The following is a 12,096-nucleotide window of genomic DNA, read 5'->3' on the forward strand; positions in this document are numbered from 1 at the left end:
AGTCATTGCTAATGAAAGACATAATGTTGCAAAATTGCATTTACATTCACTGCACCGTTCAGAAGAAATAGTAATAATGTATTGAAATTTTAACTTTTACTCGAGTTGCAAGCTGTTCACTGAAGAAGTGCGACAACGTTGGAAACAGCCACAAAGTAAGGTAGCAGAAACTGCAGCGACTTTTCTGTTGAGCGAGTCTTTCCTCATATATACTTACAGTCACTATTCTTCCTTTCCAGCGATAAGTTGCTTTTGGAATCATGATGCGTGAACAAGACAATGTAACAAGGAGAAATGTAGCTTCGATCAAGCGACAACTGTACAACCCGTGAGCTAAAGCTTCAGTTGTGGCTCTGGTCCACTCATGTGGGCCCACTGAACTGCGCAAGGCAGCCAACTTGTGGACAACTACAGTGTTGTCGAGTTTAATTCTTCTCAGAGCAATTCAATAATAGAAATGAATAAAATTAAATTCATAGTTTTCATAAATTGCATAAATAACGACAATTTTATTTATATTAAACCATGATTTCCTATTTTGTATAAAAATAATTAAATTTAAATTCAGTAATTTTATGTCAGTTTCGATTAAGAGAGTATTCACTCTCAAAAGTTTTATTATAATGACTGATAAATGATCAGTATTTTTTTCCTTGGCACTACAGCCCCAGTGGGCCTAGGCCTACCTCCATGAACTTCTCCGTTCACTTCGGTTTTTCTAGATCTTACACATTCGGTAGGACTCCTTGGGCGGGTGATCAGCTCGTCGCAAGGCCTCTACCTGTACACAAACACAGAAAAACGCACACACACAAACTAAACATCCATGCCCTGAGTGGGATTCGAATCCACGATCTCGGTTTCCAAGCGAGCGAAGACATTACATGCCTTAGACCGCTCGGCTACCGTGACCGGCTAAATGATCGGTATAGCCAAACAAAAAACAACTCCGTCATTTTAGTCCGCAAGCGAACTAAAACTCCGTCATTTTAGTCCGCAAGCGAACTATACCGGCTGAACGACCGCCGCTTGCCGGTGAAGTTAGTGCCAACTTTAGTGGATAGAGGGTGTCGCGTGGTCAGCGGGTCGAGTCCCCACGGCCGTTAATTTTGGTTTTCTAGACATGATAAATGTAGCCAAAAGGTGATATAAAATACTCCCACATTAAAAGTGGGAATCTTACTACCACTTACGTCGCTTCTGACTTTATGTAAGGCATCCAAATTGCAGATATTCGTTAAATTGGAATTCAGCTACTTTTGTCTAGGGCCGCGCCATAGCTCAAGCAGTTAGTCGCTGGATTCCCACCGCGGCGGCCCGTGTTGAAACCCGGGTCTCGTCAAGTACGATTTGTGGTGGATAAAGTGGATAAACCGAGTGCTTCGGTTTCCCCTGCCAATCTTCATTCCACCAAATTCTCCATCATAATCACCCGGGGCAGGTACAGTAGGCCAATCAGTGGCCGCCGTGCCGAGTGGACCCAACTGGACTCCACCCCCCACTATGCGAATTTTAAAATGTTACTTTTGTCTAAGATTTGATCCCCTATAGATCCTTAACCACGACGTCATGAAGTCATGTGATAGTGACAGTACAGCTTCAAGCACTGGAGGCTTAGTTCTGGGGATAGAAGCCGCGGCACCCCTTGAGCAAGAGGGCTGCGTGACCACAAGTTCTAGTCTCGATACAATGGAGAAGAGAAGTGTCTGTTGCCCCTACAGGGAATATAACCTTGATTGTCCGAATAAGTGTCGTTTTGATCGAAATTTTGGGAAAATACGCAGGGCGAAGAACAGCTGAAAGTTGTGTTGAAATGCATGGGAACCTCAGAGCATCTGCTATAGAGCCCACATGAACACCGCCCGTCTCTCTGAACATATCAAAAGCGATTTTTGTTCTGCTCATTTAACTGAGTACTGTTGCATTGAAAACCATTTTAATACCATGTATACTTCTTCGTCATGCATTAATAAGAATGTTGCTTTATGACTTCGGCTTTCAGGAGCCTGGATAGCTCAGTCAGTATAGGGACGGGCTACGGGCCGAGCGGCCGTTTTTCGAATCGCAGGCAGATGCAAGAAATTTTCTTTACATCCTAGAGTCCAGACCGGCTCTGAGGCCCACGCAGACTTCTATCCAGTGGGTACTGGCAGTAAAGCGGCCGGGGCATGAAGCTGACCACTCACTTCCACTTAGCGACGGGGTCAAGAATGTAAAAGTCATACCTCCACCTCCATATGTTTTTATTAAGCACAGGGACAACTTTACCTTAGTCTTCGGGAATGTGCAGAGTAGAATGTTGTTTTCAGTTTCGACAAAGAGTACATTTGCCTTCTTCAGGAGGAGGATAGGAACCTTGGATCGTGATTGGAGGAGAAGCGATGATAGGACCAAACAGAAGAGCGGAGTGCTATCCAGTAGGGAGCGACCATGCGACCGCATGTATAGGCCAGTGACGACTGAAATATTTGCCGGAACGCAGGACGACCTGCAACTTTCCATGCGGCGAATTCGCGACTGCTGAATTTGAAGTACATTAAACTTCGTCCACGAAACCTCGCAACAGCAATAATTACCTGATAATGAACGCCGTGCCTTGCCGTGTGCAGTTGGAACCACCCACAGGTGCAGTCTGTTCGGGGGCGGCCCTTGGTGCCGCCCCGCACGAGACTCGTAAATTCATGAAGAATGGATTGGTGCATCTAACCACATTGTAGACAGACAGACAGACAGAGGGTCAGTCTTGCGTCCTTGTGCCGTGGACTGTTTTGACGAATCCCATCTGGGGCTTCCCTGCGAGACCCAACTATCAGAATCGGTTCTGATAAAAAGCCGGTTTAACTATTTGTGAAGTTTTTTTATTATCTTGTAGATCTTACGCTTTAAAGAGCGACTTTTCCCAGATGTTATATAAACATGCAGTTCATGCTAAGTTCGCCGCAAAGCAGATAAATTAGCCAGGGATGTTTAGGGGGAAGAAATCGCTGTTTATTGTGAGAACCACACAAAACATACCAATATACTCAGAGGGCAGAATACAGAGTTCTAGTACGTTGAAGCAGGTGGTACGTATAGTAACCACTAGGCTTTAAAGAGTTAATATTCCGTGATAAAATACTAGCTTACTTATTTTTAATATTTTTACGAGTATTAAAGTTTAGTATTTTGCTTGAGATGCCCATCTATTAATTTCATAAGAAAACTGAATTAAAGCTTAAAATTGGCTAAAGAATTTTAATAATTGACTCCAGGAACGCAACGAGCTTTGACGATTACTGGTCTTACGATCTGTTATCGGTAACGCATCAAGTCGCATGTCCGATTGCACTTGGTGGCTTTGTCACGCGCATCCTTTCCAGTCTCTCAGATTCTTGGTGTAAGAAAACCAAGTCCCTGAATCTGTAACCACTTTCCAAGGCTACCAGTGGCTACTACCGTACAGAGTCGACGATACATGAACCATGAAGTAGAGAGGGTTTCGGTGTCATAGCCTTTACCAGTATGGACTGAGAATATCGAAGAAAGATCTCACTCATGATATCTGCTGTCCAGGCCGCTGGAATTCGAACCCATCACCGTCCGAATACATGTCTAAACCTTTACCGCTACTCTAACCTTTGGCGGTAGGAGATCAAGCCCAAGCATATGTCGGCGAACTGCCTGGTCAGGGATTGACTGTAACAGAGCAGTGCTGGAATGGTCATTAGAGGGGCACACTCAGTAGAGTACAGCGCCACGTCTGTAGCGAATCCGACATGAAGTCACCCTGCAGTGAGTCCATGTTTTCCCGGTGCCTGACCTCCTGAGCTACAGTTCAGCCATGCCTGCGACAGTCATACAGATATGCGTGTTGCTTCCCATAACAGTGTGACGTCATGCGCTAAGGCATGTACACAAAGCGAGTTGGAGTAGGAGGGAGGTGCCGAGTTCGAGTCTAGGCTTGGATGCTGACTGTCCTGATAAAGTAGTTTTGTTGTGTTTCTCGTCCTCTGCAGCCAAATACTTGGTCAGTACACTGAAATAAGCCACGACATATAACTCCCAAGTCTTTTCAATCTCACTGAGCGTGACCTTTCTTGCGCATTATTCGATTCTAATTGGGCCTAACTTCTGTAGGCGATAAAGTGTTGTTAAATAATATATTGTGACGGAATCATCCATTGCTAGGCAACAGATTGTTAAAGCACGTTTGCAGGACAGCGAATCATTTACATGGATTTTCCATGGGTACGACCGTGGAGACTGGTCCGGCAGACGTCATTCAAGGCAGTGAGAGGTTCCTCGTGTTCATTGACTGAGCAGGTTAGTGTAGCGTTAATGTCCTGGATTTGTATTCGAGAGGTGCTCCGTTCGAATCTCGGACCAGATAAGGGCTATTTTGACTGATGATATTCATTAGTATTAGTCTATCCAACATAGGCCGTGATAGTACCTCAGATCACAGACGCTTCCTTTCGAATCCTTTCCCAACTCGCTATTCACCAACCAGCCTATACCATTCGACGCTATATAGGTTGGGGTAGCTCAGTCGGTACAGCAGCGGGCTACGGGCCGGACGGTCAGGGGCAAGCAGAAATCTTTCTCTACTCAAGAGAGACTAGACTGGGCGCACAGACACACAGTCTCCCATCCAGTGGACACCAGGGTGTAAAGCTGCCCACTCGCCTACATCTATTGCCGAGGTCAAGAATGGTGGAGCTATACCTCCACTCCCCCACATATCTCGATGGTACGGTGCTTAATGAGTTGAACACCGTTATAGTCCGAGGTAAGGAAAGCGCCGTTCTATAACTCAGAACCCAGTTCCCTGTACCGTCATGCAGTGGGGCTGCTGTTAATTAAAACATCACGTGTCTCAGCCTTCCGAGTGTTGCGGGCTGCCGGTCATTTTAAATTCTAGCAGCAAAACGAGATTATCCAACCGCAGTGGAGATGTGCCGCTCCTGCACTCAGCGAGCTATGCCTCTGAACTCGTTTAATTTCCGTTCAATTACAAATTACATGCGACGTGAGAGGTCCTGAAGTCTCCCCGCACACGTTACGGAGAATGTGACTACAGTGTTTGGAATCGCAGCCTGTCCCGTATACGTCACCCGCGTACTCTTTTAGTATTTCTTGCCCATATATTAATCAGCAGTACTCTCTATAGTTTATATAGCGTCGTTAATTGAACTATAGAACGTAAGTCGTTCGGTATAGCGACGGGCTACGGGCTGGACGACCCGAGTTCGATTCCCAGCAGTGTAAAATTAATCTATTGTCCACATCGTCCTGACCGGCTCTGAGGCTCACCCAGCCTCCTATCCAATGAGGTCAAGAATTGTGAAGCTGTGTCTCCACTCCCCCATACGTCTTCATGGCATAGTGCTGAATTAATTAAGCACAGGAACAATGTACAGCCAAATCTGCAGTTTCTGCAACATTGTAGCTACAGTCAGTCCGTTCAGACAGATACGTTCAGTGACCTGCTTTGCCCGCCATTCTTAATTCTTGCTTCGCTGTCACATAAACACTAGACGACAATAATCACAATGAATAAATGGACAAATAGAAGACAGACAGGTTCTTGAAAAGCGGGACGAACTACGCACGCTAAGCTTACCGGTCGTGGGTAAGTCAGTGCGGAAAAAGCAGTTACCATGAGTTGCTCACATGAAGTCGCCTTTGGGAATGTTGTGGAGCAGGCGAAAAGAACCACAACGGGAAGTACACGCGGTAGCATAGCTGGTTGAAGCACTGTGATACAAACCGGAAGGTCGTATGTTCGATTCCCGATGGCGTAATTTGATTTTTCAGTTGGCTTAATCCTTCCAGCCGCACTGTGGCCCTAGAATCATGAGTATCAGGAAACTTCCTGGGGTTAAAGTGTGGCCGGAGCGTAAGGCTGACAATCTCACCGCCATGTGTGAGCCGATTGTCTAGAAAGTGTTGGAGCCTCGACGGCCTGTTACAGGGATAGCTTTACCTTAAGTGGGACACGGAACAAGGTTTAGGCTGTGTCTGCAGTGTCTGTAGCCATATATTGCTTCTTTTTAGGACGCCCATCAGTAGCCAGTCTGTATAGCGTCCAAACGTAGGATGAGGAACGAATTTGACGCTACTCAGAAGGAAGGGAGTGTGGCCTTCTCTTGAGGATCACAGGAAACTGCGAAAAGTCTCGGTGAATATGGCCGGAAATTGAACGGTGCAAGTGGCAGAAATTGTTGGACGGGGTTACGGCCCATATGCGCACACATAAGCGAGACTGTGGAAACCAAAACAATCCATAATCGCAATAATGGATGTCTAGGTTGTTATTAGAACCGTGGTACCTTCCAAATATAGACAAATTTGGCACAGTTCTTTGTTCAGAATAATCGAAAAGGTAATGAGAAGTTGTGTTTTACTTTGCCTGGAAATTTCCCCCGTACAAGAGCAACACACTACGCGGTGTTCGGTGTGACCACCTGAAGTAACAGCAAAATGTGCGTTGCGAAACAGAATTATGGCTTAATGATCTGTCGAATTATCAAGTGACTCCAGACGGGCTTTCCTCTGTGCTTTATTTTACAACACTGTTAATATCTTAGGGAAGCCCGGATGGCTCAGTCGGTATAGCGACTGGCTACGGACTGGACGTCCGAGAAGTCGGAGTTCGAGTTCCAGTGTAGTCAAATTTATCTTTTCTCCACGTCGTCCAGACCACTTCTGGGGCCCACCCAGACTCCTATCCAATGGGTACTGGGGGCTTTTCCACCAGGGGTAAAGCGGACGGGGCATGAAGCTGACCACTCACCTCCAACTAGTACTGAGGTGAAGAAAACATGGATTTACACATCCACATCCCCATGCTCCGTCATGGCGTAGAGGCATCTAGAGAAAAATAATCTTGCTTGTACAGGGACTCGTACGAAAAGCCCTCAGCTGTCCAGCTCAGGCAGTCGCTATTACTAACCGACTGGGCTCTCGAGACAGCTTCATGGTGCGGTCCTTCATTAAATACGAGGACAGTTTTACTTTACGTTGGTAGTCAGCATAACATTCGTGTGTCCAGTTCTGGGGACTTCGCATCTGAAGGGAGTATCGCTAAGGCTCCTTCTGGCACTAAGCGGCCGAAGCGCGAAGTTCACACTCATCCCAGTCTGGCGCCAACTTCTAGAATACGTGGATCATTACCTCCACGATCCCTATGCATTTTTAGATCATGGTGCAAAGCCACAGGGACAGTTTCAATCTTCACCAAATTTCCCTTCTTGACGAAATGTACTTGGATTTGGGTAGCACAATACTGTCTCTATGTGTCTGTAGTCTTAAACCAGCTAACGTTTTTACAAAACTTGGTATGAAGATTGTGCCACTGGATGTCACCCCATCATCCTATGATCATCAATGACAATATTACGAGCACGAGAAGGTTCTGTATGTATGTATGTCAGCATATACCGTGGAATCGCAGGACGGTTACTGAACCAGAGAGGATGTGGAATTGAATGGTGGCTGTAGTTACCTACTGAAAGAGTTCAATAAACCCAATTACTAATCCAAACCTCGTCTATAGGTCTCTGATATGTGCCAATATGTACTGTTTGTCATCTCTCTCATGAGTGCTAGTGAACTGTTCATTTCCTTGTTCTTGCGTTGATCGTGCTGACAATATTTGGCGAACAGTGAACCGCCTCATTGTATTGATCTGTCTTCTGGTCAGACTTACTTCTGCCTGGCTTCCACATATTCTCGTCAAGAACCAGGAATATGTGCCGTTCCGTTGCATGTCCACATAAAGCATCAGGAAAATTGCATTTGCTTTTATATATTAATGTTTACCTCCATAAATAGGCGACGAGAACATAGAACGGTCTTAACGAGATAAAAAAGGTAAAGCTATCCCTGTCACAGGCCTCGGAGGCCCATAGGGTTGTGATACATCGAGGTTCCCACTTTTTCTAGACAATCGGCTCACGGGTGATGGTGAGGTCAGCCTTACGCGCTGGCCACCCTTTACCCCAAGCAAAATTCCTGGTACTCATTTCTGTTAGCGGCTGAGTCGACCCCAGGGCCATAGTGCGGCTCGAAGGATTAGGTCAATTAAAAAAAACACAATGACTTCATCGCGACTTGAACCCGCGACCTTCCAGCTTTTAGCATAGTGTCTCAACCAACTGCGCTACCGCGTGCCCCCTCTTAACGGGATAACGCCAAGAAATTCATGAATCCAATCAGCTCTTAATACTTCACAAATATAATTTTAAATATACGTCACAATTGTTACGTTATAATTATATGGCAAGTTGGTTCGAGTGGTAACTTCTCTGACATGTTCAGAAGTGTTTGGTTCGAATCTCGGCCGTTGCACAGACTATACTGATTGAAGTTCCTCGTAATTTTCTTCAGTTCAGCCTGGGAATGTTGGGATAGTACTTAAATTAGGCCACGGCTGTTTATTTTCATTTTCTCTTCAACCCTTTGTAGACAGACATCAAATCACTCCACGCTGTGCAGCTGACTGACCGTGCTGCTAAAGAAGTTTCACAGCGGCGCTGTAACCAGCATGCCCATCGCCGTGAACTTAGCACAGTTAAATTGCTAATTTCTGTCTCTGAATATCGGGAGACGAGGTCCAGGTTCCTAGATGATCCCAGTCTGAGCCCATTATGCTTACTGTGATTACTTTGTGGTTTGCTTAGCTTATCTGGGCAAATTCCGGGACAGTGTGTCAAGTAAAGCCTGTTTCGGTTCTTTCCAAACTCATTCAAATTCCTTAATTGACAATTCTGACATTCGACGCCATTTAACCTCAGCGATTAATAACTCTGATAAATAAATAAATAAATTGATATATTACCTTCTTCGCTGTGACGCCGTGTTATTTGGTAGAAGTTTACTGACGATTCTAAGCAAACCATTGCCTTCTATTTCCATGGCCGACCCTGAAGATGGAGGCTGTATGTTCTTCCGAAGCATCGTGAAACTGAAACACGCTACGAGTCACGTGCCAGAGCGTAGTAGTGTTCTTCTTAGTCACGGTCTCAGCAAGAGACGTCTTGTCTCCGTCGTCGTTCTGGCCGTCCCAAGTTTCGTCAGAAAATATTCTGCGACTGGGACTGAAAAAGTTATCAGAGTGAGAGCGCCTTTAGATATGCAGATCGGCAGAAGGAGGCATGTACACGTATATTGCTGGTAGTACTGATACTGAATATCGCATTCCAGTTAATGAGATACATAGATCAAACTTAAACTGTAAATTAAAACGAGAATTATTAAAGGAATCACTGAAACGCGGTACGACAGGTGGCGCCCAGTGCTTTACTTCCGGGCGGCGGGTCCTTAACTACTATAGCTCACTCGCCCAGTCGCGTCGGTGGTTCCCACGCACTGTGGGCCGTCGCGTGCTGCGCCCTGCCGACCAGCACTTCAACTTTAACGGGTCGACACCTTCGCAGCGATCCATCATTCCATCAGCACGTGCAGACGGCCTCCCGCCATAATGGATGACCTTTGCAAGCGTCTTGGCTTGTCTTGTCATGTCTGCTAGGACAGGGTTCGTGTGCAGAACCCTCTGTCGCAGGGACACAGCGCTCCTTCACCGAGAAACAAACTCTAGTGCCAGAACTGGACACTTCTCGTGTAACAGACAGTGAGAAAGGCTGATTACGACGTATGGCCGAGGCACATGTTTCTTCGGTGAGGAACCCGAAATTTAGGCAAAGGTAAAGCTGTCCCTCTGCTTAACTAATTATGCACTTCTCCACGAAGAAGTATGGGCGAGTGGATGTGTAGATCCACGTATTCTTGACCTCTGCACTAGTTTGTGAGTGGTTTGCTTCAAGCCCCGACCGCTTAACCTCAGGAGAAAGAGCCCCCGTACCCATTGATGAGAGTCCGGGTGTGCCCCAGAGCAAGCCTGGACAACTTGGAGAAAAAATATTGCCCCTACCGGTACTCGAACCGCACGGCCATGCAGCCCGTAAGCCGTGCTTATTACCGACCGACTAGAGTCTGTATACATCTTCATGGTGCGGTACTTAATTAAGTATGAAGACAATTTTACTCTAAGATGGTACTCATCAAACATGCGTCTTGCCAGTTCTGAGCACTTGGCAAGTGGAGTTAAGTCAGGCGACCTAGGAGGCCAAGCGATCCGTCTCCCAGCCCTCTCCCTGTTCAGGTGATTCCTAACATGGTGACAGAAATGTGGCGGCGCCCCATCTTGCTGGAGGATAGTTTGAGTTGGTAATAGTGGCAGCGCATGTCCCAGTGCAAACGTCCGGTCACAGTCTTTTCCGAAAAGAAAAAGCGGTCCAGTCGACTTGTCGTGCATTAGGTGGGCCCACACGTTCACTTTGGGGCTGCCCCTCTCCAACTCACATGTGAACTGTGGCTGTTGAGTGCTCCAGTTTTACCTGCTTACAACTCCACTGACATGGAGAGTTGCCTTGTCTGATTTGCATACTTGGGGGAGGAAATCAGGCGACGCGTCAGCTCTTTCTAGCATGTCCACAGCGAAGTTTATACAAAGTTTAATTTTAATTTCTTTAAGAAAAAGTTCTAAAGCTGGTCTAATAAGGGCCGAAACTTTTCGGGCAGTTACAAGCATGTGGTCAGTTCAGTATAAGTGTTCTGTGTTGATTTGAAGTCTGTCTCTTCATCCCTCTATCCAGCTATCTGCATGCTTATCCCTATAAAGGAGCTTATTGCTGTTGTAGTCAGAAGTTATAGTAGTCACGAACGGGAACAGAAGATAGCAGAAAGAACCGCAGTGAAGTGTACACAATTTTCCAGAAAATATTCGTTGCGTATCTCTAGATAGCACTAAAGCTCAGTGGATTCTGTTATTCTTTGAAGTTCAGTGTCTTGGTATTGTCACAATTTAGAGTGATTATAGACGGGGTTTGAATTGGTAATTGGATTTATTCACCACTTACAGAGCGTAACTACAAGTGACTGTAGTGCTATCGCCAATCTACACAATCTACAATTCAGTACAGCACGCACTAAGACTTTTCAGTCTGCTGTGCCTTCTTTAGTCGTTATCAAAGCCGTAGCTTCCGAGTTCACGTCCTTCCTGGCCGGCGACTGTCTCCCAGATAACTAAACTCTAGACTTCTCCTTCTTATAACACCTCGGCACGGATCACATAGAAAATACCGTTTCCAACATTTCTATTGTAGCACGACGTAGAATTGCACGGACATCGTAAAGAACACAGCCTCTCGGTTTATACTATTGATGCTTGTTAGGAATCTGTTGCCTATCAACGTGCGTTGTTTACAGTGTCATTACTTATCATCGGGTCTGCGTGCTACTTCATAAATGCGTCTGCCTTTCCACAAATGTTCAAGTTAATAAGAGTATGACATTTTGAAATAAGTGTCATTGTGGATAAAAGAATATCGCATGTGCACACACGTTAACAGTTGTTTTGTCCACAGCTTCTGTGTTCAGAGTTGAATAACTTTGCTGACAACCGCAACAATTCCCCGTTGAAATGTCAACAGACACGCTGCTGGTGTCAGTTATCAGCCATCCATTTTCGCCCCTCCCGATTGACTAAGCAGAATCTGCCGGCTGAGATATCCGTGCCACCCTCAGAAGCGCTGGTCTCGCGTCCACCTGGGTCCTCCCTGCAAAAAGGGAATAATGCACGTAGGATTACCTCTCCGAGTGTCTGAACCTGTTAGAGCCCATTTCTTCAGCAGAAGCAAAAAGAGTTAATCCTGTCCTTAATAACCTGCAAGGAGCAAGCATCGTGCCCTGCCTTCTGGCTCATCCGTATTAGCGGAAACGCTTTTAACAACCTTCTATTTCTTGGGCTTCATATTTCCAAGATGAAAAATATTGTATTCTCATTTTGTACTCTGAAGGTACGAGTATAAAGAGAGTTCAGAGTCAGTGGCGTGTCCAGGCTGTGACTCTAAGGGCCCCCATACACACACAGTTTGGCCTCCAGTTCGGCCTGCACAGTTGAAGACTGAAAGGCAAAACTGATGTGTGTGTGGTGCGGCCGGCCGGCCAATCGTTTGGACTGTTGGCCTGTGGGAAACCCGTCAGTCCGTCAGTTCTGCCTGCAGGATCGTAGCACGGGACGTGTGTGACTCAACATTATAGGCTGGTGAGCCG

The 12,096-nt window shown here is 46.1% G+C and overlaps 1 protein-coding gene across 3 annotated transcripts in view; it reads left to right on the forward strand.

Annotated features, from left to right (window-relative positions):
• Positions 1-12,096, forward strand: part of LOC111874908 — a 153,791-nt gene that overhangs the window by 94,757 nt on the left and 46,938 nt on the right. The window lies entirely within an intron of this gene.

Source organism: Cryptotermes secundus, unplaced genomic scaffold, assembly GCF_002891405.2.
Source record: "Cryptotermes secundus unplaced genomic scaffold, Csec_1.0 scaffold516, whole genome shotgun sequence".
Classification (NCBI taxonomy): domain Eukaryota; kingdom Metazoa; phylum Arthropoda; class Insecta; order Blattodea; family Kalotermitidae; genus Cryptotermes; species Cryptotermes secundus.